General features: G+C 43.4%; 1 long non-coding RNA gene across 1 annotated transcript in view; it reads left to right on the top strand.

The window, feature by feature from the left end:
* LOC137634822 (uncharacterized) overlaps window positions 1-26,108 on the top strand; it is a 31,375-nt gene that overhangs the window by 4,382 nt on the left and 885 nt on the right. Inside the window, exon 2 of the long non-coding RNA XR_011042579.1 lies at window positions 15,213-15,426. This is a non-coding gene — a long non-coding RNA (uncharacterized lncRNA). The remainder of the gene's footprint in view (window positions 1-15,212; window positions 15,427-26,108) is intronic.

The raw sequence follows: 26,108 nt of genomic DNA, 5'->3' as shown, positions 1-26,108 counted from the left end.
CCTGTGACCAACACCTTTCACGACAGGCACAAGAAAGCTCTCTGAGCTTTGTGAAGATAGGCCATTCGGGAACTCCACTTGGGGCTTCCTTCCCTTACGGGGAAGAGCCTGCCTTTTCGTCTGTGCGTCTGCACGCAGGAAAGCTTTCTGAGCCTTGCTTGCCACCATCCGAGCTTGTGCATCCTCCTAAAGGAGCATGCAAGGCTACTCGCCAACCTCCTGCGGGAGCGCTGATGAGAGTTCATGCTTCATCTCGTGCAGCTTTTGCAAGTGAACGCACAGACCCTAGTCATGTGGGAGAGTCTTTTGCAGTATTGTGCACCCAGTCACTAAGCATTAGTGAAATGCACGGGCTAACTCCTCTTGTTGACAACGGCCTGCGCACTACTCCCTCACGTCTCCATATAGAGGTTCTGACAAACGCTACTTCGGTTTATGCATGCGTGCTCACCTTTATGAGCCAGATCTTGCTACAACAAGGCTCATGAGACATAATCCTTCGAGGTTATTGCCACAGATGGAGATACCTTCAGATTTCTTGTGGCTGCCGCCTCTCACCATCAACTCACCAGTGCACAACAAGTCTCATGAGACATAACCTTGCTGGGTTATTGTCACAGATATCCACTCCTTACTGGATATAGAGCTCTTTGAAGCACCCTCATGTTAATGCCTGCGGACTGGTTACATTAACCGCCTCTCACCATCATTCTCCTGGTTTACGACCATTCTTGAGACATAATTCTTGGGATTTATTGCCTCAGACATCTTCTCCCTATGGGATAGAGAGCTCTTTGGAGCACACACATGGTCTTGGCGTCTGACCCCTTTCTATCTCTGCCTCAGGGTATAACGAGTCTCATGAAATATAACCGTTCGTGGTTATTGGCCCAAGCCTCTACTCTTAACGGGATAGAATCAGCTTGCTCTTATGTTCACAAGCGATGGCAGATAAGTGTTTGCTTACAGGTGAGCTTCAACACACTCTCTCTTTGCCAGCTGCATGAGCTTCTCGTGGGTGCATGCATGCTTGCGAACATGTTCATGATGCTACTGCTCGTGAACGATCAACTCCTTTTGAGCAATTATGTTGCACATTGACAAACACAAATGCGTTCACGATGCTTAAGCTAATGTACGATCACTTACCCTAAGGCAAGGCATTTGTGATTTGACACATTCACATGTGAGCTGGTGAGCTACTACTGCCAACGAAGGCTGTTCGTTTCACCAGTTGCATGTGCTAGCCAAGTGGGCACATGGATGTACGCTCGTGAAGAGTAGCAAGGGCAAGTTACCATCATGCAGAACCTACTGACGTTCCTTTGTATGTAAAGGACAATCTTGGGTTAAGCCAATTGATGCCTGGATCCAGACAAATTAGAATCTTGTTCCAATGCATCATTAGCTCTCTCTATCAGCCAATGTTGTATCTCCTGAGAAAAGTCAGGTTCTACAAGAACCACTGCCTTTCCATGAACCCCAGACATAGGAAGTCTGCTCTCAAGTGGGCTCCTCCTCCATCCCAGTCAAGCCCTCCCTAATATCTATGGATCATACATGTAAGTATCAAAAGTACTTAGACTTCAAAACTATACAAAGCGAGTCTGTTCCCTTGAGAGGGAACAATCGGAGCTTATTCCAGTTAATTCAATCGGGAAGCATCTACCTCTTTTCTTAGCTATACCTATCACCAGGAAGGAGGAGGGCTCATTTACAATTATTTATCGATGTTAACTGATGGAGTTCGGTTGCAACAAACCATCCAGGTTGCCCCCCAGTCTTTGGCCTGCCCGAGGGTACCTAAAACATGGGATTCCTGCCATAAGATTGAGGGGAACATATACCTTCTATAGAGGAAATTTTTCTGTGTGTTTATTGGTCAGTAACCTGACTTAGGCACACAGTCTCAATCTTGTCTATTGGAAATAGTTGCTTGCAACCGATCGTTTGCTTGACAGCTATCAGCCTGGAATGTTTTCTGTAATGCTTTTATCCTCTAGAGATCGCTGGTTACTCTAGTGTTTACCGGTCCATGGACAGACATGTACGACCAACTCCCATCCTAGCGAGGGCAGTTGGAGGGCAAGGTTTCATCCTGATTTTACAGAAGCAGTTGCTTGCAACCAATCTTATGACGACAGTGATCCTCTTGAAATGTTCCATTGTTAAGCGACCTCTTGGGCACTCGCAATCGCATGGGAGTTGCCCTTTTGCTTGATAGTCAAATGATCCTTGTTCCTCTCAATTGACCCTCTTAATGAGAGAATGCCTTGATGAAGTCATTGAGCTTTAGCACGGCATTTCATTCCCGTGCTGAAACTTGGTGACAGGCAAGAGGGCTCTCGAACTTGGGGAAATTGCTCCCCCAGTTCGAATCTAAATTTCTCTTTTTACCTTTTTCTTTTTCTCAATATTACTTCAACCTTATCCAAATTTCACAAACTTTCTTTAGTCTTGCTTTCCAAACTCTATGAGAACAATTTCCCTCATTATATGTGTGTATATATTATGTACATATATATTTATTATTTTTTTCTTTTCTTTTCTCCTATGGCTTGGATGTTTTTACATCCATTGTAGCCCCGGCGGGGATGTTCATACATCCTTTATTGCTGCCTGCTTTGATGAGTGGAACAGTTTGAAAGTGTTGATGATGCCATAGACCTACTGAATGGAACTTTTCATACAGCAGGAGTCAATTCAATTCCCAAAACAACAGGGTTATTCAAACGACGACCAGTCCCGTGGTGGTCTTCAGAACTAACTGCACTCCACAGAGCCACAAGAAGATCTCTAACACGATTGCGTAGACGCAGAACTGATGAGAATTTAACTATGTACAAGAAATGTAGAGCACAGTTCCGTCGTGCCATGAAAGAAGCAAGGCACCAGTCATGGATGTCTTTTGTTTCCTCCATTAACAGTAGAACACCACCATCTTCTGTGTGGAGGAAAGTAAAAAAGATAGCTGGCAAATTCACCCCCAACCCACCACCAGTGTTGAAGGTGAATGGCCAGTATGTAACTGAAGCAAATGAAGTTAGCAATGCCCTGGCTAATCATTTTTCAAATGTATCCAGCAAGTGTGAAGGAGCCCCTGGTCACCAGTATAGGAGCACTGAAGAAAAGAAAATTTTAAATTTTGCAACAAGAAGGGAAGAGTCGTATAATTCTCCTTTCACTGAAAGAGAATTTGATTCCACATTTTCTCATTGCAACGATACAGCCCCTGGACCCGATGGAATTCCATAAGCAATGATTAAACATGTACATTTTAATACAAAGCTATTTATTTTAAGCATTATTAATAGAATATGGCATGATCATAGTTACCCAAATGTTTGGGAACTAGCCATTATTTTAGCCTTTTTAAAACCCGGTAAAGACAAGTTTTTAGCAGCAAACTATCGTCCTATTGCATTGACATCTTGTTTATGTAAAATCATGGAGAAGATGGTCAATGCAAGGCTGATATGGTACCTTAAAAAGAAAGGTATTTTATCACCGATTCAATGTGGATTCCGAAAAATGCACTCAACGACTGATGTGTTGATACGACTTGAGTCTTCTATTTGTGAAGCCTTTGCTTCCAAACAGCACCATGTTACAGTATTTTTTGACCTTGAAAAGGCATATGATACCACATGGAGATATGGTATTCTTAAAACCATTCATGAATTGGGATTGAGAGGAGAGCTGCCACTATTTATTAAGGCATTTCTTTCACGTAGAGGTTTTCAAGTGAGAGTGGGGGAAACTCTATCAGAGAGTAAGTGCCAGGAAGAAGGAGTTCCTCAGGGTAGTGTGCTGAGTGTAACCCTTTTTGCTCTAGCAATTAATGGGATATCCTCAGCCATTCCCCAGGATGTTCTCTCAACATTATTTGTGGATGATCTCTCAATATCATTTGCTGGCACTAGAATGGCAATGGTTGAGAGAAAAATCCAACACTCTATTGATAAATTTTCAATATTAAACTTACCCGATAATCATGTAGCTGTCAACTCCGTTGCCCGACAGAATTCTATGGAGGGATACGCCAGCTATCACAATACTAGAAGGGGGTGTACTTACCAGCGCCACCTGTGGCCAGGTACTCAATCATTTGTTGTTGACACCTCCTCAATTATTCCTCTGTCGTGCTTCCGGCTAGACGTTCTGGGATACGCTCATGGTCTTCGAGTTTATTCATGGATATTTGGTGAAGTATTCTCTTAGATTAACGGCTGTCGCATACTGGAATCCTTTTTATATTAGCTAGATAGCTTTTATATAAATACTGATTAACGGTTAATGAATTTTTGCTTGTTTTTGGATCACCCTTTGACTAACTCTTTGAAACAAGATGTCTGACGTTTCGCAAGCTCCCTCCCATAGACGATGTAGGTCTTGCAATAGGCGTATTCCGAAGGCCTCGGTAGATCCTCACACCGCTTGTTCTGACTGTAGGGACAGGCCCTGTCTATTAGAAAATCGGTGTGAGGAGTGCGCCGGACTTTCGGAATTGGATTTTGTCCGTCTTTTAAAATATTCATCTAAGTTAGAGAGAGGTAGAGTTAGGAGAAGTTCTTCTCACTCTTCTATGTTTTCCTCACCTCATGATCCCCTACCTTTTCCTACCCCTGTAGTGGCTACCCCCGAACCTACTGTGTGCCCTCCGCCTGATATGTCAACTGTTTTGCGTGCTATTCAGGCTTTAGGAGATAAAGTAGAATCAGTGGTAAGTGACCATAAGTCTCTGATGGCCGAGGTTAAAGAACTGAAGGTCAAGAGTGCAGTGGGTGGAAATAGTGCCAGTGCTGTGACGAGTGCTAGTGTCTGTGCAGTGCCAAGTGCTAGTGGTGCCAGTGTGGTGCGTGAGGATTTTTCTGTGCGAGCCAGTCGTCCTCCCAGTCCGGGACCTCTTGCAAGCTCCCATGCCCAGGGGAGAAGCAATGTCGAAGGGCTTAAGGGTTCGACAGGCCTTGTTAGGCGCACAGAATTATCCTCGGTGGTTGCGGGCGTGTCTTCCTTAGACCGTCACTCCCACCTGCAGACGATTGAGCCCGTCTTCTCGTCCGCTGATCTTCATGCAGGGAAGAAACGTTGGTCTCAGATCTCGAGACCGCTTAAACGTAGAGTTCAGTCAGCGAGTGCTCAGCCAGGTTGTAGTCATTGGCTCAGCTCCGACTCGCCTCAGTCATCGGTCGACTGTACTCCGCCCAAGAGGAGTAAGGTTCTGCCTATACAGACCCCGACTGTGACTTTACCTCAGTCTGTTATCGTTTCTGCCGACCCCAAGTGGACCCTGCTTCAGTCCATGCAAGCTCAGCTTTCGGACTTGATGCGTGAGTGTCGGGCTGAGAGTGTTGCACCTCCTCCTCCGCCTACACTCCCTCCACCTGTTCTCGCTCCGCCTGTGCTCGCCCAGCCTGCACCTGCTCCGCCTGTGCTCGCCCAGCCTGCACCTGCTCCGCCTGGTCGCAGCACCATCTGCCAGGCGTACGATGTTGAGCCACTTTCGGAGTTTGCTGTTCCCAGTGTTGTTCAGCCTCAGCCTTCTTTAAGGCAACCCTTGCTTTGGGATCAGGAGAGTTATTCCACTCTTCCTCCTCCTCCCCTTGCTGCTCCACCAGTGGTGCAACTCTCGGTTGGGGTACAACAACCTCTCCCCTCCGTGAGTCTGTCTGCTCAACCATCGCTGCAGCGAGCTCAACCCTCATCTAGGCAAGCTCCTCTACACCATGGACTTGCGCCTCAGGAGCCTCAGCTTGCGAGAACTTTACCTTGTTCTGCGCAGCCTCAACCTCTTCATGCTCCACTCATCTCACAGGAACAGGAACGGACTACTCCGCCTCCGTCCTCCGCTCAGCTTGTGCAATCCTTGGGTTCAACTCTTGCTAGGAGTCAACCTCCTTCACCCATGCGCCTGCCTTCTGCTTCGTCTGTTGTTCAGCCTATGCAGTCTGAGCCTCAGGTTTTCCCTCAAGATGAGGAAACCTCTGTTATTGTTCCTACCCGTTCTGACTCTGCGGTTCAGCATTCTGGTCCTATCGCTTCGCTACCCTCTGCTGATGAAGTGTCGGATGATGAGGAGGCACACCTTGATCCCTCATCAGACGTGGAGGAGTCTAAGCTTTCTCCATTGTCTATTGATTTTCGAAAGGTCTTGGCTCTACTCAGGGAGCTTTACCCTGACCACTTCGTCTCTGCTGTTCCCCGCTCTCCTCCATCTGAGTTTTCGCTAGGCGTACAACAAGCTAAGTCGAACTATACTAAGCTTGTCCTAGCTAGATCCTCCAAGAGGGCTTTAAGGATCTTAGGGGAGTGGCTTCAGTCTAAACAACACCTGGGCAAGACTTCCTTCATGTTCCCTCCAACGAAGCTCGCTTCGAAAGGTTGCGTTTGGTATGCCACAGGGGAAGCACCAGGCTTGGTGGACTCGCCTAGGAGGACTGCGATGAGACGCTCGAAGGTTTGTTGGACCTTCTCAGACCTGGATCATCTTCTGAAAGGGTTGTTCAGAGCTTTCGAAATGTTCAACTTTCTCGACTGGTGCCTGGGAGCCCTCAGCAAGAAAACATCTCCTGCGGACAAAGACTCTGCCATGCTAATTATGTCCTGCATGGATAAGGCCATCAGGGATGGATCGGGTGAGCTAGCGTCGTTATTTGTATCAGGGGTGTTGAAGAAAAGGGAACAACTGTGTACCTTCCTCTCCGCCAGCATTACACCGTGCCAACGGTCACAACTCCTTTTTGCTCCACTCTCAAAGTTCCTCTTTCCCGAGGAGCTAGTTAAGGACTTGTCGGCTGCCCTGATACAGAAGGACACGCACGATCTTGTAGCCTCATCGGCTCGTAAGTCTAAGGTTACCACCTCTGTCCCCAAGACTTATCGCTCCCCAGTGGCTGATACCCCGGCCACTAGGTTCATACCGCCCTTTCGTGGTAGAGCCCCCAGCCGAGGAAGCTCCCGTCCAGACTCTCACAGGGGCAAGTCTAGGAAAGGACTCAGGACATCTAAGGGAAAGCACTGACTCTCAGATTCTCCAGACAACAGTAGGAGCCAGACTCAAGATCTTCTGGCGAGCCTGGGAGAAGAGAGGTGCAGACGCACAGTCTGTCAGTTGGCTGAGGTACGGTTACAGGATTCCATTCTGCCTCAAACCGCCTCTGACCACATCGCCCATCAACCTCTCTCCCAACTACAAAGAAGAGGACAAGAGGCTAGCATTGCAACAGGAGGTGTCGCTACTTGTGCAGAAGAAGGCAGTGGTTATAGTCCGGGACCATCAATCCCCGGGCTTCTACAACCGTCTCTTTCTTGTAGCCAAAAAGACAGGAGGTTGGAGACCGGTGCTGGACGTCAGCTCTCTCAACGAGTATGTCACCAAGCAGACGTTCACAATGGAGACGACCAAGTCGGTCTTAGCAGCGGTCAGACAGGAGGACTGGATGGTCTCGTTGGACTTGAAAGATGCATACTTTCACGTTCCCATTCATCCAGACTCCCAACCTTTCCTGAGATTCGTTTTCGGAAAGGTTGTCTATCAGTTCCAAGCCCTGTGTTTTGGCCTAAGCACAGCTCCTATGGTCTTTACTCATCTGATGAGGAATGTAGCGAAATTCCTGCACTTATCGAACATCAGAGCCTCCCTCTACCTAGACGACTGGCTGTTGAGAGCCTCCACGAGTCGTCGTTGTCTGGAGAACCTCTCTTGGACTTTAGATCTAATCAGAGACCTAGGTCTATTAGTCAATATAGAGAAATCTCAACTCATTCCCTCCCAATCCATTGTGTACCTGGGAATGGAGATTCAGAGTCGGGATTTTCGGGCTTTTCCATCGGCCCCCAGGATAAACCAAGCCCTAGAGTGCATCATGAGCATGCTGAAGAGGAGCAATTGCTCAGTGAGACAGTGGATGAGTCTCACAGGGACCCTCTCATCACTGGCCCTGTTTGTCGAGCTAGGGAGACTCCACCTCCGCCCTCTTCAATTCCATCTTGCAGCTCATTGGGACAAGGGCTCGACTCTAGAAGCAGTCTCTATCCCTATCAACCAAGAGATGAAGACCACTCTCCGGTGGTGGAAGCACAATCTCCTTCTCAAGGAGGGTCTATCATTGGCCATCCAGACCCCCCATCTTCATCTCTTCTCGGATGCATCGGACTCGGGCTGGGGTGCGACCTTGGACGGACGGGAATGCTCAGGAGTATGGAACAAGGAACAAGGATTACTCCACATCAACTGCAAGGAACTGTTAGCAGTTCATCTTGCCCTGTTGAACTTCAAGTCCCTCCTGCTAGGCAAAGTGGTGGAGGTGAATTCAGACAACACCACAGCCTTGGCTTACATCTCCAAGCAAGGAGGGACCCATTCGAGGAGCCTTTACGAGATCGCAAGGGACCTCCTCATTTGGTCAAGAGGTCTAAACCTCACACTGGTCACGAGGTTCATCCAGGGCGATATGAATGTTTCAGCGGATCGCCTCAGCAGAAGGAATCAGGTCATTCCCACGGAATGGACCCTCCACAAGAGTGTGTGCAACAGACTTTGGACCTTGTGGGGTCAACCTACCATAGATCTGTTTGCCACCTCCATCACCAAGAGACTTCCGCTTTATTGTTCCCCTGTTCCAGACCCTGCAGCGGTTCATGTGGATGCTTTTCTTCTGAACTGGTCCCATCTCGACCTGTACGCATTCCCTCCGTTCAAGATTATAAACAAAGTTCTGCAGAAATTCGTCTCGCACGAAGGGACACGGCTGACGCTGGTTGCTCCCCTTTGGCCTGCAAGAGAATGGTACACAGAGGTACTTCAATGGCTAGTCGACTTCCCCAGGACTCTACCTCTAAGAGTGGACCTTCTACGTCAACCACACGTAGACAGGTTGCACCCAAACCTCCACGCTCTTCGACTGACTGCCTTCAGACTGTCGAAAGATTCGCTAGAGCTAGAGGCTTTTCGAAGGAGGCAGCCAGTGCGATTGCCAGAGCTAGAAGAATTTCCACTCGTAGAGTCTACCAGTCTAAGTGGGAGGTCTTCCGAAGCTGGTGTAGAGCCAATTCAATATCCTCTACCAATACCTCTGTGATCCAAATAGCTGACTTCCTTCTTCATCTTAGGAATGAGAGATCCCTTTCAACACCTACGATTAAAGGGTATAGGAGCATGTTGGCCTCAGTCCTCCGCCACAGGGGTTTGGACCTGTCTTCCAACAAGGACCTTCAAGACATTCTCAAGTCTTTTGAGACGTCTAAAGAACGTCGTCTTTCCACTCCAGGCTGGAATCTAGACGTAGTCTTAAGGTTCCTTATGACATCTAGGTTCGAACCTCTCCAGTCAGCTTCCTTCAAGGATCTTACCCTCAAGACTGCTTTTCTCGTTTGCCTTGCAACAGCTAAGAGAGTCAGTGAGGTTCATGCCTTCAGCAAGAACATTGGTTTCACAACCGAATCAGCTACATGTTCTTTTCAGCTTGGATTCCTAGCAAAGAACGAGCTTCCTTCACGTCCTTGGCCTAGATCGTTCGAAATACCTAGCCTCTCCAACATGGTAGGTAACGAACTAGAGAGAGTTCTTTGCCCTGTCAGAGCTCTCAAATATTATCTGAAGAGGTCTAAACCTATTCGAGGACAGTCAGAAGCCTTATGGTGTGCCATCAAGAAACCCTCGAGACCCATGTCCAAGAATGGGCTTTCGTACTATATAAGGCTTCTGATCAGAGAAGCACATTCTCACTTAAAGGAGGAAGACCTTGCATTGCTGAAGGTAAGGACCCACGAAGTAAGAGCTGTAGCTACTTCGTTGGCCTTTAATAAAAACCGTTCTCTGCAGAGCATTATGGATGCAACCTATTGGAGGAGCAAGTCAGTGTTTGCATCATTTTATCTGAAAGATGTCCAGTCTCTTTACGAGAACTGCTACACCCTGGGACCATTCGTAGCAGCGAGTGCAGTAGTAGGTGAGGGCTCAGCCACTACATTCCCTTAATCCCATAACCTTTTTAACCTTTCTCTTGAATACTTTTATTGTTGTTTTTTTATGGTTGTTACGGTAGGCTAAGAAGCCTTCCGCATCCTTGGATTTGGCGGGTGGTCTATTCATTCTTGAGAAGCGCCTGGGTTAAAGGTTTGGTAGAGGTCCTTTAGTAGGGTTGCAACCCCTTGTACTTTGGCACCTTTGGGTTGATTCAGCCTCCAAGAGGAACGCTGCGCTCAGTAAGGAAGACGAACTTTAAATAAAAGGCAGAGTAACGGTTCTATTCGACTTCCTTACCAGGTACTTATTATTTCATTGTTATTTGAGATAACTGTTATATGAAATTTGGGATACTTAGCTATCCTTTAATCTTGTACACTGGTTTTCACCCACCTCCCTGGGTGTGAATCAGCTACATGATTATCGGGTAAGTTTAATATTGAAAAATGTTATTTTTATTAATAAAATAAATTTTTGAATATACTTACCCGATAATCATGATTTAATCGACCCTCCCTTTCCTCCCCAGAGAGAACCAGTGGACCGAGGAATAATTGAGGAGGTGTCAACAACAAATGATTGAGTACCTGGCCACAGGTGGCGCTGGTAAGTACACCCCCTTCTAGTATTGTGATAGCTGGCGTATCCCTCCATAGAATTCTGTCGGGCAACGGAGTTGACAGCTACATGATTATCGGGTAAGTATATTCAAAAATTTATTTTATTAATAAAAATAACATATTATCCAGTGGGCTGACATGAATCGATTTAAGTTCTCGACAAGTAAAACTACCATTGTCCATTTTTGTCGTATCCGGGGAGTACATCCAGACCCGGATATATACATTAAAGGTCAACGGATACCATGTGTATCGGAAACCAAATTTTTAGGTTTGATATTTGACTGTAGACTTACATGGGTTTCTCACCTAAAAGCGCTAAAAGCTAAATGTGTTGAAGCTCTGAATATCTTAAAAGTATTGTCCCATACATCTTGGGGGGCAGACCACAATACTATTTTAAAATTATACAAGGCCTTGATTTTTTCCAAAATTAGTTATGGTTGTGAGGTATATTCTTCAGCCACCCCAAGCCGGTTAAAAATATTAGACTCGATACATCATGCAGGTATTAGATTTTCTACTGGAGCTTTTAAAACCTCGCCTATCCCAAGTCTCCTTGTTGATGCTGGATAGTTACCTCAAGACCTTTACCTAATGTCTTCCTTTCTTCGGTATTGGTTTAGATTGCAAAGACTCCCTAACTCTCTAGCCTTTCAGACTGCAAGCCTTGTAAGACACGCATCATACTTTGAGTTGCACCCAAAATCTCCTCAACCTTATGGCTTTCGGGTGAAACGATTATTAAATAGTCAGGATATAATTAGAAATAAGGTACTTCCATTCAAGGTATCATCAATGCCTCCATGGAAGTTACCAGAGATATTTTTTTGTAAATATTTTATTGGAGATAAGAAGAATATGTCAGACCTAGAAGCCAGGTCTCTTTTTAATGAACATGTTAAAGAACATAGAGGATCAACTTTTATCTATACTGATGGCTCCAAATCTGATGCTGGCGTTGGATTTGGAGTACATAGTAATGGTTTTAATTGTAGAGGTGCACTTCCCCTGACCGCTTCCATATTTACTGCCGAACTGTATGGCATATTAACCACTATTGAGAAAATAGCGTTGGAGAAGGAGGGTAATTTTACAATTTTTAGTGATGCAAGGAGTGTCCTTCAAGCTATGGAAGTTTTTAATTCTAATAACCCTCTAGTTTTAAAGATTTTAGAATGGCTTTTCCTTATTGGACGGAGAGGTATAACAGTTCAATTTTGTTGGGTTCCAGCACATGTAGGTGTGTCTGGGAATGAGAAGGCAGATTCACTGGCTAAGGAGGCTGCATCCGATTTGCTGCCAAGAAGGTATCCCATTCCCTGTAATGATTTCTTACCTGACATCAAGAAATTGGTTTGCAATAAATGGCAACAGCAATGGGATAGTCAAGATGGCAATAAAATGAGGGAAGTAACAAATGACATATCTCCTTGGAGGTATAATATGATGCCCCGAAAATGGGAGATGTCTCTTTGTCGTCTCCGTATTGGTCACACTCGGTTGACACATGAGTTTCTGCTGAAGGGCCAACACCAACCGTATTGTGACAACTGTTTAGTACCTCTAACAGTAAGGCATTTGTTGACCGAATGCCCCAATTATAACAACTTGCGGAATAGATATTTGTTTGAGGCTCGAGGTGAGGGTGGCAGGTTCATCCTTGCCAAGATTCTTGGAAATGATGTGTCCTACCATGCAAGTGGCATTTTTAGATTTCTTTCAGAAGCAGGTCTTCTGTAAAATATTTAACTTTTATGACATTCAATTTTTATGATTTTAATTGAATACTCTTTAATTTTTTATTTCATTTCATTTTTTATTTTTGTATACATAAATTAAATGTTACCGGCGTCAATGACCTTAGATGTCAGGATGCCTGAAAACTTTAAATCATTCATTCATTCCTCTCAATTGAACCAACCATAGTGGTCGGAATATAAGTCTACAAGGATAGGTAAGATCAACTAGCCCTTATTTTTCTTCCCTTTGCTTGTGGTGACGAAGACACTCCTTCATTTGATGGATCTGACACAAGACAGCGGAAGCCACATGATCGAGCAACTTTTCTTAACAAATAAATTTTGTTTATTAGTACCTCCTCCATTCTCCCAGACAAAGGGAAGGAATTCACTGCCCACATGTAAGCAAACCCATTTCTCATAAATGAACACACATTCAGACAACATATCTTCCAAGCAGATACAGGTTCTTTCTTGTCTGCCTACCATTCCCTGGTAGTGACCAAGCTTAACACCTGCCTCATCTTCATGTCCTTTTTAGAGGACCAAAGGACTTGGAAAAATCCCCAGAAAGTAAGCTAGACAGTTGTAGGGACTTCCTCCCTTCAATTAAAGGACAAAGGTTTATTAAATTCTTGTAAGAACAAATCATAAATTTTTAGGGTAATTTTTATTTTTATCTAACTACCTGTTTACAAACAAGTTCTTTAAGCTACATTTCCTACCTCAAAAACCCCGCAAGGCCTAAATTTAGGGTCAAAGTGGGAGCTCAGTGGTCTATTGGGTGGGCGGGCCTTACACGCCACCCTCAACTGCCACCGCCTCATTAAGTTTTATTCAGCCGTATCCAGCTTTGCTGAAAGCATAAACCTATAAAGAACCCAAGTTTTTATAGTTAAGAAAAATACAAATTACTTTTGAACTATGGGATACAGTTTTAATGCTGCAATTTCCCATAAAGAAAAATACAAATTACTTTTGAATTATGGTATACAGTTTTAATGGCGCAATTTCCCATAAAGTTACTGTACTCTTAAATCCAAATTTTTCACTCGTATAACATTATGAATTTATTGTGGGTTTAACAGGTTTGCTATTCAATGATATTTAAAGTTTTAGTCTAACTTAACAGCTGTGTTTGTACTAGTTGGTGCACTAAACAATATGGTCCTCATTCCATCATCTAATCTATATTAGTCTTTGATGTACCGAGTAACAAAATTACCAAAGAATTTATAGGAAAATTAGTGTATATAATCCTCATAAACCATTTGTTATGGTCATCTAAATGTAGGTCATCCCATGCTTTTTTTTAAGGAATGTGGTTCAATTTGAGTGACGGAACTTATTTAACAAAGGGGTCACCCAATAATTTTATAGGAAATGTGGTTCGATTTGAGCGACAGAACCTATCTCTAAAATTGATGAGTACATAGGTTTTGCATTACATTTTAATTTGTTTATAAATGTTCAAATTGGTATCCTATGAGTAGTTCATCCGATCTACATTCTGCCTGTGTCTCAACGGTGATAACGTTGGTCCGTCAGTCAAGAAAAGGGACTGATCTGGTCTCGTTAGGTTACTTATGTATGGTCTCTGAACTCTATCTTTAAATTTTGTCAAAGACTATTGAAATTGCTATCGTATTTTTCTAAACATTTTGATATTTTGCAAAGAATTAAGAGAACCTTGAAAATTTAGGGTTGATAACTGAAAACTTGAATTCTTGGTGACTCTATGTCCGCAACAACAGATTGAGTGTTGGAGATAATACATTTTGGCCGTATTGAGTGTAGTTTTATTACTGAAAAGATAGGTTCATTAACATATGAATTCAGCATTTTCAAGTGGTTGCTGCTATATAATAATAGTTAAACAGCCCAGTGTTATGCAGGCAGGGAAACATGGGTTTATGTATATGAGATATTTTCCTTAGAATTTGTGTTGATATTTGGTGATACTTTCTGTACTATTCGTGTTTAGATATTCTTTATGCCTCTAAGAGCTGTTAAAAGAACAATATTTAGAATTACTCATTCATCACACTAATTAGAAAACAAACCATTGATAGTTGGTATTTGAAAAGCTGTACATTATTAGAGTTCAAATTAAAATTACAAATTGTTTCAAAGTTCTGTACTTCAAAGAAGCTGGTCTCTGTATACCAAACTCCTGAATGATGTAAAACCAAAACTGCCTGTATTTACCCTTTGATTAATATACTTGTTTCTATATAGATAATAGATTTACAATCTTTGCCAACTTCATGCCTGGTACCTTGCAGAAAGCAGTGTCACGATACAGGGATATATAATTATATCTAATTAACTATTTATCTGTATAATTGTGAGAATTTAATCTATTCACTTCTTAATACTTCAAATGCAAAATTATCAATGCAATAACGATACTGGAAACCTTACTAGGAATAGTACTCATAAAACTATTGTTGAAAGAATAAGGATCTTATCAAAGCACCAATCTTCATATTATACATGACTGCTACTTTAGTTTTGGATAATTTTGTTATTGTTTTTTCATGGACTTTAGTTGTTGTTATTATTATTGTTATTATTATTATTATTATTATTATTATTATTATTGTTATTATTATTATTATTAGACAAGCTACAACCCTAGTTGGAAAAGCAGGATGCTATAAGTATTAGCACTGTTCTTCCTTCAGATGTTTTTGTCAATAACTGCATGGTCAAGTTCAAGGTTCAAAATTATCTTGATCTCTAAAGATAAAATTAAATATACCATTTATTCTGATGAATGATACTAAAAAGAATCTTATTTATCACATTGATTATCAAGAGCCAGGCTATGATTCGAAAGTGAAGACCATATGGAGTAAAGATATTTTTCTTTTCTTTCAGAAGCGTTTGTTTACCTGCATATTTGAAATCCAGAAGCCGAAGTCAGTAAACAAAAAACTCTCTAGTCGGCAACCTGATTCCCCTAATAATATGGGAAGGAGACGGAAGCTAAAGGAACGCTTGGCGACCCAATTCCCCTAATAGTATGGGAAGGAGATGGAAACTAAAGGAACACTTAGCAACCTGATTCCCCTAATAATATGGGAAAGTCATGGTAACTAAAGGAACGCTGATGGCACAAGATGAAATTATTCATATATAAATTAAAGCTGATAACAAGGATGGGGACTATAACATTTCACTGACATGAGTTTAAAGATAAGTTAAAATTTTCATTATTTTCATTATTTTTCAGAATTTTACACCTTAGTTAGGTTACAGAGTAGGTAGTGAATATCTATGGAAGGTGGTTTATAGAGATGAGCATATACTATCTGAAAAAAAAGTACAGTATCGCATAACTTCTCTTGAAGTGAGATTGTTCTCAAATTATTTTTTCGTGAGATTATCATAGATTTTTTCATTACTATACTTCATTAATTTGTTTCTGTATACTACCACGTCATGCTAAAAATACAAATATTTCTCAAAACGTCTATTCTCAAAAGGTCTTTTGTGTGATGCAGTAGCTAATGTAAGATTAGATAGTATACTTTCATGGATTATAGATTTTAGACACTGCCTTAGGATCATAGAAAGCCATATATCCTAAACCTGTAGTATGATACTTGTAGAATAATTATTCATTGTAATAATATTCCAGCAAAGAAGTAAAATTAATAACATATAGGCCTATAGATCCTTTTTAAGTCTAGTATTTCACTTCCCATACCCAGATAACTTAAAATCATTCATTCATTTACTTCCCATACTCCCAAAAGTTATTCATAAACTTATTTCACCCGAGACCCCTTACTAGATGTTTGAGGCGAGTCCAGCTGCTTGATTATTATAACAGGATATATTTGATTAATATCACAATCTTCCTTCCAGCACTGAAGTATAACTTTTTCAATATTAATCTTACCCGATAATCATGTAGCTGTCAACTCTGTTGCCGACAGAAATCTACGGTCGGGATACGCCAGCGATCGCTATACAGGTGGGGGTGAACACCACAGCGCCATCTGTGGTCAGGTACTGCAGTACTTCTTGTCAACACCACCTCAATTTTTCCTCTGTCGTGCCTCCGGCTAGACCTACATGGATACGCTGTTGATTCTGGAGTTATTGCTCACGATTTGGTGATGTATTTGCTCTAGAGTTTAGCCTTCGCTATTCAGGAAGCTTTATCATTAGCTTAGCAAGTTTTTGGAATTAATTTGATTTAATTTTTGATTCAATTTTGGTGACGAAGAGAGTATGAACTCTCTTTCACTTTTAATGGCCGACCCTTCCCTTAGACGGAAGTGTTGGTGTCGAAGAGAGTATAGACTCTCTTTCTTAATTTTGCTTAACAAAAGTTATAGATTTATTTTATATCTCTCCGCCTTTTATAGGCCTCTTCGATTAACTTCCTTTTATTATAAACTTATTAAAATTAATTTTTATATTTGTTTATATTCGACCTTTCCTAATAGTAGGCGGTCTTTTCTTGGAACCGAAGTTAATTAACATTGAGCCCGTCATTTCGTTTTTACCTGTTAACATATTATGCTATTTTAATGTTTTTGAAAGAATTTCTTTGATAGTCTCGTACTGTTTTCAAAGTTGAACTAACGTTTTGTTTTGTCTCTGCTGTTGTTGACGTTCAGAACGTTCAACTTGCGCTCTATCGTTACGATAGAGAGAGAGTATTCACGGTGTCACGTTGCAGTAAGAGTAGAACGATTCTATCGTTTTGTTCATTCTTTCTTAGCTTAAATGGTTTTAATTCTAATAAAGGAACTTTTTATTTGGGAAATCTTTCAGTTTTTTTCCTTTAACAATAATATGTTTTAACGATATATATAATTGGGCTCATCTCTCAGGTTCTAAGTCAAGAGAGAGAGAGAGAGATAGAGACGGAGGGAGAGAGAGGAGGATAAACGTTTCGTTCAAGCGGGTAACGTTGTTATCGTTTTTGCTCTTCTCCCTAGTCTCTTTAGGGGAAGAAGGTAAACGTTTCTAGAGTTTTATTCTTGTTCTCAGGCTTTATGCGGTGAGAGATTTTAAACGTAGTTTATTTGATCTAGTGTTTAGTCTCTTTTCCAGCCACTGAATTATTTATCTTTCATTATGTTTTTCTGTTACATTGTAATACTGTTTTCGCAATTACTAACTTTTAATGAAGGATAGAATTGCGTGTTTCAGGTACAAACCACTTAAAGTTTCGAGTTCAGTGAAATAAGTGCAAACAGAAAATCAAAAGTGATAAAGTGATAAGCGCAAAGTGTTACAGTGTTGCGTTCGAGGGTTCGTCTGTTCGTGCCAGTTGTTCGCCTAGTCTGGGACCTCTTACAAGCTCCCAAGCAGGGGAGAAGTAACGTCGAAGGACTTATGGGTTCATCAGGCCTTGATCGACGAACAGACGTTTCCCTCCGTGGTTTCGGGTGTAACCAACTCACGTAGCCGACGTGATCACCCCACCCACACAAAGACGAGAGAGCCCTTTTTTTCCTCGTCTGCGGAAGAGGTTTCTCGCAGAAACCATGGACCAAATCTTGCAGCTTTTAAGTGCAAGTCGGTCCCTTCCGCGCAAGTCCAACTCCTAGGTGGTGCCATTAGCACTGGGTCAGTTCGGACTTGCTGCAGTACGACAACTGCACACCTCCCAGAGAGGCAAGGTGGTATCGCAACAGGCAGTAACTCTTGAGGCAAGAGCCTCAACTCTTGAGGCAAGAACCTCAACACTTGAGGCAAGAGCCTCAACTCTTGAGGCAAGAACCTCAACTCTTGAGGCAAGAGCCTCAACTCTTGAGGCAAGAACCCCAACTCTTGAGGCAAGAGCCTCAACTCTTGAGGCAAGAACCTCAACTCTTGAGGCAAGAACCTCAACTCTTGAGGCAAGAACCTCAACTCTTGAGGCAAGAGCCTCAACTCTTGAGGCAAGAGCCTCAACTCTTGAGGCAAGAGCCTCAACTCTTGAGGCAAGAACCTCAACTCTTGAGGCAAGAGCCTCAACTCTTGAGGCAAGAACCTCAACTCTTGAGGCAAGAACCTCAACTCTTGAGGCAAGAGCCTCAACTCTTGAGGCAAGAGCCTCTCTCTGCGCAGCCACCTCCTCAACCCTTGAGGCAGACGCAACTCTTGAGGCAGGAACCTCATGCTATGAGGCAGCCGCCTCAACGCATGCAGCAACCGCATTCTTCACAGCATGAGCCTCTCTCTGCGCAGCTACCTCCTCAACCCTTGAGGCAGACGCAACTCTTGAGGCAGGAACCTCACAGGAGCCTCATGCTATGCGGCATCCTCCTCAAACCATGAGGCAGGAGCCTCATGCTATGCGGCATCTTCCTCAACCCATGAGGCAGGAGCCTCATGCTATGCGGCAACCTCCTCTACCCATGAGGCAGCCTCATGCTATGCGGCATCCTCCTCAACCCATGAGGCAGGAGCCTCATGCTATGCGGCATCCTCCTCAACCCATGAGGCAGGAGTCTCATGCTATGAGGAGCCTCATGCTATGCGGCATCCTCCTCAAACCATGAGGCAGGAGCCTCATGCTATGCGGCAACTGCCTCAACCCATGAGGCAGGAGCCTCATACTATGCGGCATCCTCCTCAACGCATGCGGCATGAGCCTCATCCCTTGCAGCATGAGCCTCATCCCATGCAGCATGAGCCTCATACCATGCAGCATGAGCCTCATCCCATGCAGCATGAGCCTCATCCCATGCAGCATAAGCCGCACGCCATGCAACATGCTCTGCTTACCTTACAGCATGCTCTACATACAGCATGCTCTGCATACAGCATGCTCTGCATACCTTACCGCATGCTCCTCAGTCACACATCTTTGGTTGTTGCCAACTCACTAGACTGTCAAGCAGTTTCATAACGTTGCCTTCTAGTCTGCTGCTTTTGCACCAGTGAAACCCTCACTGAGAGAACTTAGCTTTTCTCGGATATGGTTCCTGTAGATGAGAAAGTGCTATTCTCCCTCCTTCTGATATTCCCTTGAGGACTCTGTCATTTGGAGAGGAGCCTTTAGCTGCTTAGCCTCCTATGGACTTTTATTTAAGCATAACATGCTTCCAGGGAGGGTAATGGTTCCACTTCAGTCGCTAACCCCGTCTGTTACCACACCTGCTCCCATAGACCTTGAGCTTTGTTGCAAGACATGCAGTCCAAGCTTAGTCCTTGTTAGAGGATTTTTTGTTTACGGAGTCAGTGTGTCACTGGGAACACGTTCAACAACCAGCAGAAGTGACTTGTTGTGACGCAGTGCGGCAACCTCAGCAACCCGATAAGGAGTTGTCTGTACGACCCAGACATTCTCGACAGCTTCGGGTTGTCGCTGTACTTCCTCGCTTCCCCATGGTTGACAGTTCACAGACTGTGCAGCAGTACCATGATCTTGTGTCCGGCTCCGTCAGACGACTAGCTTTTAAGAGCTCCCACAAGTCGTCGCTGTCTGGAGATTCTCAGATGGACTATGGATCTGACCAAGGAACTGGGCCTCCTGGTCAATTTTGAGGAGTCCCAGCTCGTCCCATCCCAGACCATTGTCTACCTGGGTATGGATCTTCAGAGTCGAGCTTTTCGGGCTTTTCCGTCGGCCCCAAGGATCTACTAAGCCCTAGATTGCATCCAGAGCATGCTGAGAAGGAACCGATGCTCAGTCAGGTAGTGGATGAGTCTAACAGGGACACTTTCATCGCTGGCCCTGTTCATCGAGTTAGGGAGACGCCACCTCCGCCCCCTTCAGTATCATCTAGCGGCTCACTGGATAAAGGACATGACGCTAGAGACGATCTCAGTTCCTGTTTCCGAAGAGAGGAGGTCTACTCTCACGTGGTGAAAGAACAGCTTTCTTCTCAAGGAAGTCTACCTTTGGCTGTTCAGAAACCCGACCGCCGTCTCTTCTCTGACGCATCAGACACGGGCTGGGGTGCGACTTTGGACGGACAGGAATGCTCGGGAACATGGAATCAGGAGCTAAGGACACTTCACATCTATTGCAAGGAGCTGTTGGCGGTTCATCTGGCCTTGATAAACTTCAAGTCCCTCCAGCTTAACAAGGTGGTGGAGGTGGACTCTGACAACACCACAGCCTTGGCTTACATCTCCAAGCAGGGAGGGACTCATTCGTGGAAGTTGTTCTAGATCGCAAGGGACCTCCTCATCTGGTTAAAAGATCGAAAGCTCACGCTGGTAACGAGGTTCATTCAGGGCGATATGAATGTCATGGCAGATCGCCTTAGCCGGAAGGGTCAGGTCATCCCCACAGAGTGGACCCTTCACAAGAATGTTTGCAGCAGACTTTGGGCCCTGTGGGGTCAGCCAACCATAGATCTGTTCGCTACCTCGATAACCTAGAGGCTCCCGTTGTATTGTTCTCCGATTCCAGACCCAGCAGCAGTTCACGTGGATGCTTTTCTGCTGGATTGGTCCCATCTCGACCTGTATGCATTCCCGCCGTTCAAGATTGTCAACAGGGTACTTCAGAAGTTCGCCTCTCGCAAAGGGACACGGCTGACGTTGGTTGGCTCCGCTCTGGCCCGCGAGAGAATGGCTCATAGAGGTACTGCAATGGCTGGTCGACATTCCCAGGACTCTTCCTCTAGGAGTGGACCTTCTACGTCTACCTCACGTAAAGAAGGTACATCCAAACCTCCACGCTCTTCGTCTGACTGCCTTCAGACTTTCGAAAGACTCTCAAGAGCTAGGGGCTTTTCGAAGGAGGCAGCCAGAGCGATTGCCAGAGCAAGGAGGACATCCACTCTCAGAGTCTATCAGTCTAAAGGGGAAGTCTTCCGAAGCTGGTACAAGGCCAATGCAGTTTCCTCATCCAGTACCACTGTAACCCAGATTGCTGACTTCCTGTTACATCTAAGGAACGTAAGATCCCTTTCAGCTCCTACGATTAAGGGTTACAGAAGTATGTTGGCAGCGGTTTTCCGCCACAGAGGCTTGGATCTTTCCACCAACAAAGATCTACAGGACCTCCTTAGGTCTTTTGAGACCTCAAAGGAACGTCGGTTGTCCACTCCAGGCTGGAATCTAGACGTGGTCCTAAGGTTCCTTATGTCATCAAGATTTGAACCTCTCCAATCAGCCTCTTTTAAGGACCTCACATTAAAAACTCTTTTCCTCGTGTGCTTGACAACAGCTAAAAGAGTAAGTGAGATCCACGCCTTCAGCAGGAACATAGTTTTCACATCTGAAACGGCTACATGTTCCTTGCAGCTCGGTTTTTTGCTAAAACGAGCTTCCTTCACGTCCTTGGCCTAAGTCGTTCGAGATCCCAAGCCTGTCCAACTTGGTGGGGGACGAACTGGAGAGAGTACTTTGCCCAGTTAGAGCTCTTAGGTACTATCTAAAAAGGTCATAACCTTTACGAGGACAATCAGAAGCCTTATGGTGTGCTATCAAGAAGCCTTCTCTTCCAAGGTCTAAGAACTCAGTTTCTTACCTATTCAGGCTCCTGATTAGGGAAGCACATTCTCATCTGAAGGAAGAAGACCTTGCTTTGCTGAAGGTAAGGACACATGAAGTGAGAGCTGTGGCTACTTCAGTGGCCCTCAAACAGAACCGTTCTCTGCAGAGTGTTATGGATGCAACCTATTGGAGAAGCAAGTCAGTGTTCGCATCATTCTATCTCAAAGATGTCCAGTCTCTTTACGAGAACTGCTACACCCTGGGACCATTCGTAGCAACGAATGCAGTAGTAGGCGGGGGCTCAGCCACTACATTCCCATAATCCCATAACCTTTTTAACCTTTCTCTTGAATACTTTTTATGGGTTGTACTGTCGGCTAAGAAGCCTTCCACATCCTTGTTGATTTGGCGGGTGGTCAATTCTTTCTTGAGAAGCGCCGAGGTTAAAGGTTGTGATGAGGTCCTTTAGTATGGGTTGCAGCCCTTTATACTTCAGCACCTAAGAGTCGTTCAGCATCCTAAGAGGACCGCTACGCTCAGTAAGGAAGACGTACTTAATAAAGGCAGAGTAATGGTTCAAGTCGTCTTCCTTACCAGGTACTTATTTATTTTATGTTATTTTTGAATAACTAATAAAATAAAATACGGGATACTTAGCTTCTTTGTTAACATGTATGCTGGTCTCCACCCACCACCCTGGGTGTGAATCAGCTACATGATTATCGGGTAAGATTAATATTGAAAAATGTTATTTTCATTAGTAAAATAAATTTTTGAATATACTTACCCGATAATCATGATTTAATTGACCCACCCTTCCTCCCCATAGAGAACCAGTGGACCGAGGAAAAAATTGAGGTGGTGTTGACAAGAAGTACTGGAGTACCTGACCACAGATGGCGCTGTGGTGTTCACCCCCACCTGTATAGCGATCGCTGGCGTATCCCGACCGTAGATTTCTGTCGGCAACAGAGTTGACAGCTACATGATTATCGGGTAAGTATATTCAAAAATTTATTTTACTAATGAAAATAACATATTTCTAGCAATAAACTTAAACTTTTAGGTTCAATTAAGATAGCATAAACCAATTAATTCACCAAATTATCTTTATGCAATTTTCTTATATAAACGTTATAATTTTACCCAACACCGAATGCTAGCAAGTTGTAGTATATACTGTAGTCTCTAGTTAAGGTTTTAAATGTAAATATTTATTTTATCTTTAGTACATGAATTATGAGGGAAGTTTACCGTGTTCCATACCTCCATTATACATGGATTTTATTTTTGCAGAAAGAAAATAATTTAAATCTTCAGGAAAGAATTAACTTCTACTTCATGTTGTATTCATATAAATGGTATCTTATTAAAGACTTTGGAGGCACCATGCAAAGTGTTACAAATATGGTAGTAGGATAACTTAAGTGAGGAATTTGCACTACTACTTTTTCTGATAAAAAGGTATAACTAATTCTCAATCATCACAAGAAGTTTCTTTTAGCAAAGTCATTTTCTCACAGTCAGGTACTTACCCTTCCCCTTAGTGGATTAGACAGGGTAAAGTCTATTGGGGGTGCAGATATCTATGGTTATCTTCGAATAAGTCCCTGATTATTATTATTATTATTATTATTATTATTATTATTATCATTATTATTACTACTAGCCAAGCTACAACCCTAGTTGGAAAAGCAAGATGCTATAAGCCCAAGGGCTCCAACAGGGAAAAATATCTTTGGATAGTCGTTCCGGGGGTTAGAACCCTGTGATACCTGACGGTAATTCTCTGGTAATATCACTCTCAGAAATATTTTACAGTAGGAAGCTGCCATGCTGGACGACATGGCCATCTCACCCAAAAATAGATTTTTCCTACGTCAAAATCTGTTTTAATCTGGAGTCAGTCATCTTTATACTTATGTCTTGTTTTCAGGAGAGGAGAAGGATATATCAAATAGAATTAGTAGTTGAGTTAGGTTGCTACATTTTCTAAAAGTCTCAATGATAGGTGTTTATCAAAAAAGTACTTCATAAGACTGGTCTCTATAGCTTATATTGAGGGGAAGATGTTTAAAAGTTTAAGTTGCGGGTTTTAGGTGTTCACTGAGACGATTTACATCGTTCTCCTCGGGCGACCATTAGCCAGCAGGGACTATCACTAGTCCCCTCTAACCTCCCCCATGGCGCCACCCTGGGAGTACTCCCTGGTAGAAGGTCTCACGGTATTCGCGTCCCTGGCGGGGACCGAACTCGGGACCTCTGTAATAGAAATCTGCGATGCTACCAACCTTGCTATCCGGATGAAGTCTGATTACTAGAGCTTTGTGAGTAGATAGTTGCCATGTAAATTTACATGAAATTATTATGGTAAACATTAAAATGCAGAGTAAATTGAATGTTACATGTACTCTTCCCCTTCATAAACTGATATTATATTTCTATCTAAAAAGTAAAGGTCAGAAAATGATCTTCCTAGGTTTGTCTATAAACAGTAATCATGGTACCTATTTGTAAGTATGAGTTCTAGTTCAGTTTTACTGTTAAGACTGTGCTAAGCTTGTAATTCTAAAGTAAGTAAATCAAAACATCCTCAAGGAATAGAATGTTCATAAGGGGGGTCTTAGAGTAGAATCACCCTTAATGGTACAAATTCTTTATTTTTTATTAAATCTCTTTTATAGATATATTTGGGGGTTCCCTTGCTGAATATTGTGAAGATTTGTTCATAAGCATGGCTAGGATATCACTTACAGAATGACTTGATAATCTCTGAAAATTAGTCGAAAGTGGAATTTTTTATTTTTAGAGGGAGAGTGCCAATGGCATCCACCCTGCTTAAATGAGTGATTGATTCTAGCAGACTTAGGGGAGATTCTTCTTCAATACTGAGTCAATCTTCCGGGTTCTGCCTCGGTTGGGGATTGGCAAAAACAGCTAGAATTCATCCCCACAACTTTCATGAAAACTGGCATATCTAGAAAGGTAAATGACCTCAAAAGAGGCAAAGTCGTTTTGTCCAATTAGGAAAAAGACCCGGGGAAGCGGCAGGTTCCTTCCTCAAACAAGACTTCTTACTGGTGCAGTGACGTCTGCGCTTGTTGGTGTTACTGATTTTCTGGGAACGTCTGGTTCCTGGTGAATGTCGTATCTTTAGTCCCCTCTAGTGGCAACTGAAAACCTTTCGGTATTAGTATGGATTCTCTAGACTTGAGTCCTGTAGGATCAGAGCAAAAAAGAGACCTGAGTTAAGAGGTAGAGATTACCATCCTTAGCTTGAACTGCTTCCAGTCTATCCCTCTAAATACTCGGAGCCCAGAATTGGACTCCATGTTCTAGATGGGGTCTTCATAGTGATGTGTACAGCTGTAGTACAGTGTCTTTGTTTCTGTATTTGAATTGTCTTTATGTAACCTATTAGTTTTTGTGCTTTCTTTTCAGCTTTTATGCTCTGTTTGATGAACTTCAAACCCTTGCTGATAATATTACCTAGCTCAGTCGAGGCTATGATAAACTACTGTACTGCCTTGAGAGGTTAGTCTTTAGAATGAACAAGGTTTTCATTTACTCCTTGACAGAATTGTGTCCCTTCATACAACTTGTCGAGCTTATTTGTTCTCAATCGGAAGTTAAACCATCTCCTCGGGGCATAGTTTCTGTACCATGCTTTAGGAAAGGATGACTTTTTTACCACTTGTCAGTCGTCAGATCATGGCTTGACTCTTAAGTCTGTTCTTCTTTCTCGTTTGGGTCTCTATTAGGAAAGTCTGAAAGGGACATGGTCTCTTCCTCGACATAGTCCAGCCAAGTTAATGGGGGACAAATTACACTCAAGTGTGTCTCTGAGTGCGCAGCCAAGACTCAGAATCCTGGTGCGGACCGTAATTTTGGGTCTCTCCAAAGGGGGAGTCTCCTTCATGTAACCACTGACCTCCCTTGTCAATGATTCGAGAGCATTGAGGCATGATTTCAGAGAAAGCTCAGGCAGGGTCAAGAGGAGAATCTCTAAAAGATGTTCTCAACAAGGATTCCACAATTCATGGGCTGTGCTTGGCACCGTGGCTCTCCTCGTCAGGAACGAATACGCAGAGCTCCCTTTGTTAGGAACTAAGCACTGCCCTAACATTCAAATGAAACTTCTCTGTTGCGCAGGTCATTCTGGCATCACCGGAGTACCTTTGCAACCTATTACCTGCAAACCATAACTCGCAGAAACCTGGATATCTTCTCCATAGATGCTGTGGTGGCAACACAAAAAGTTGCAGTGAGTCGTTACCCAGCGTTAGTCTGGGATGAATGGTCTTTTCTTCCTTCATCTTCCCCTCTCTTGGGGTACAACCCCGAGCTCTTTACTCATACTTGGCCCGCCATCAC

This window comes from Palaemon carinicauda, chromosome 45, assembly GCF_036898095.1.
Source record: "Palaemon carinicauda isolate YSFRI2023 chromosome 45, ASM3689809v2, whole genome shotgun sequence".
NCBI classification, from domain to species: domain Eukaryota; kingdom Metazoa; phylum Arthropoda; class Malacostraca; order Decapoda; family Palaemonidae; genus Palaemon; species Palaemon carinicauda.
This window is presented reverse-complemented; position numbering and strand designations above follow the sequence as displayed.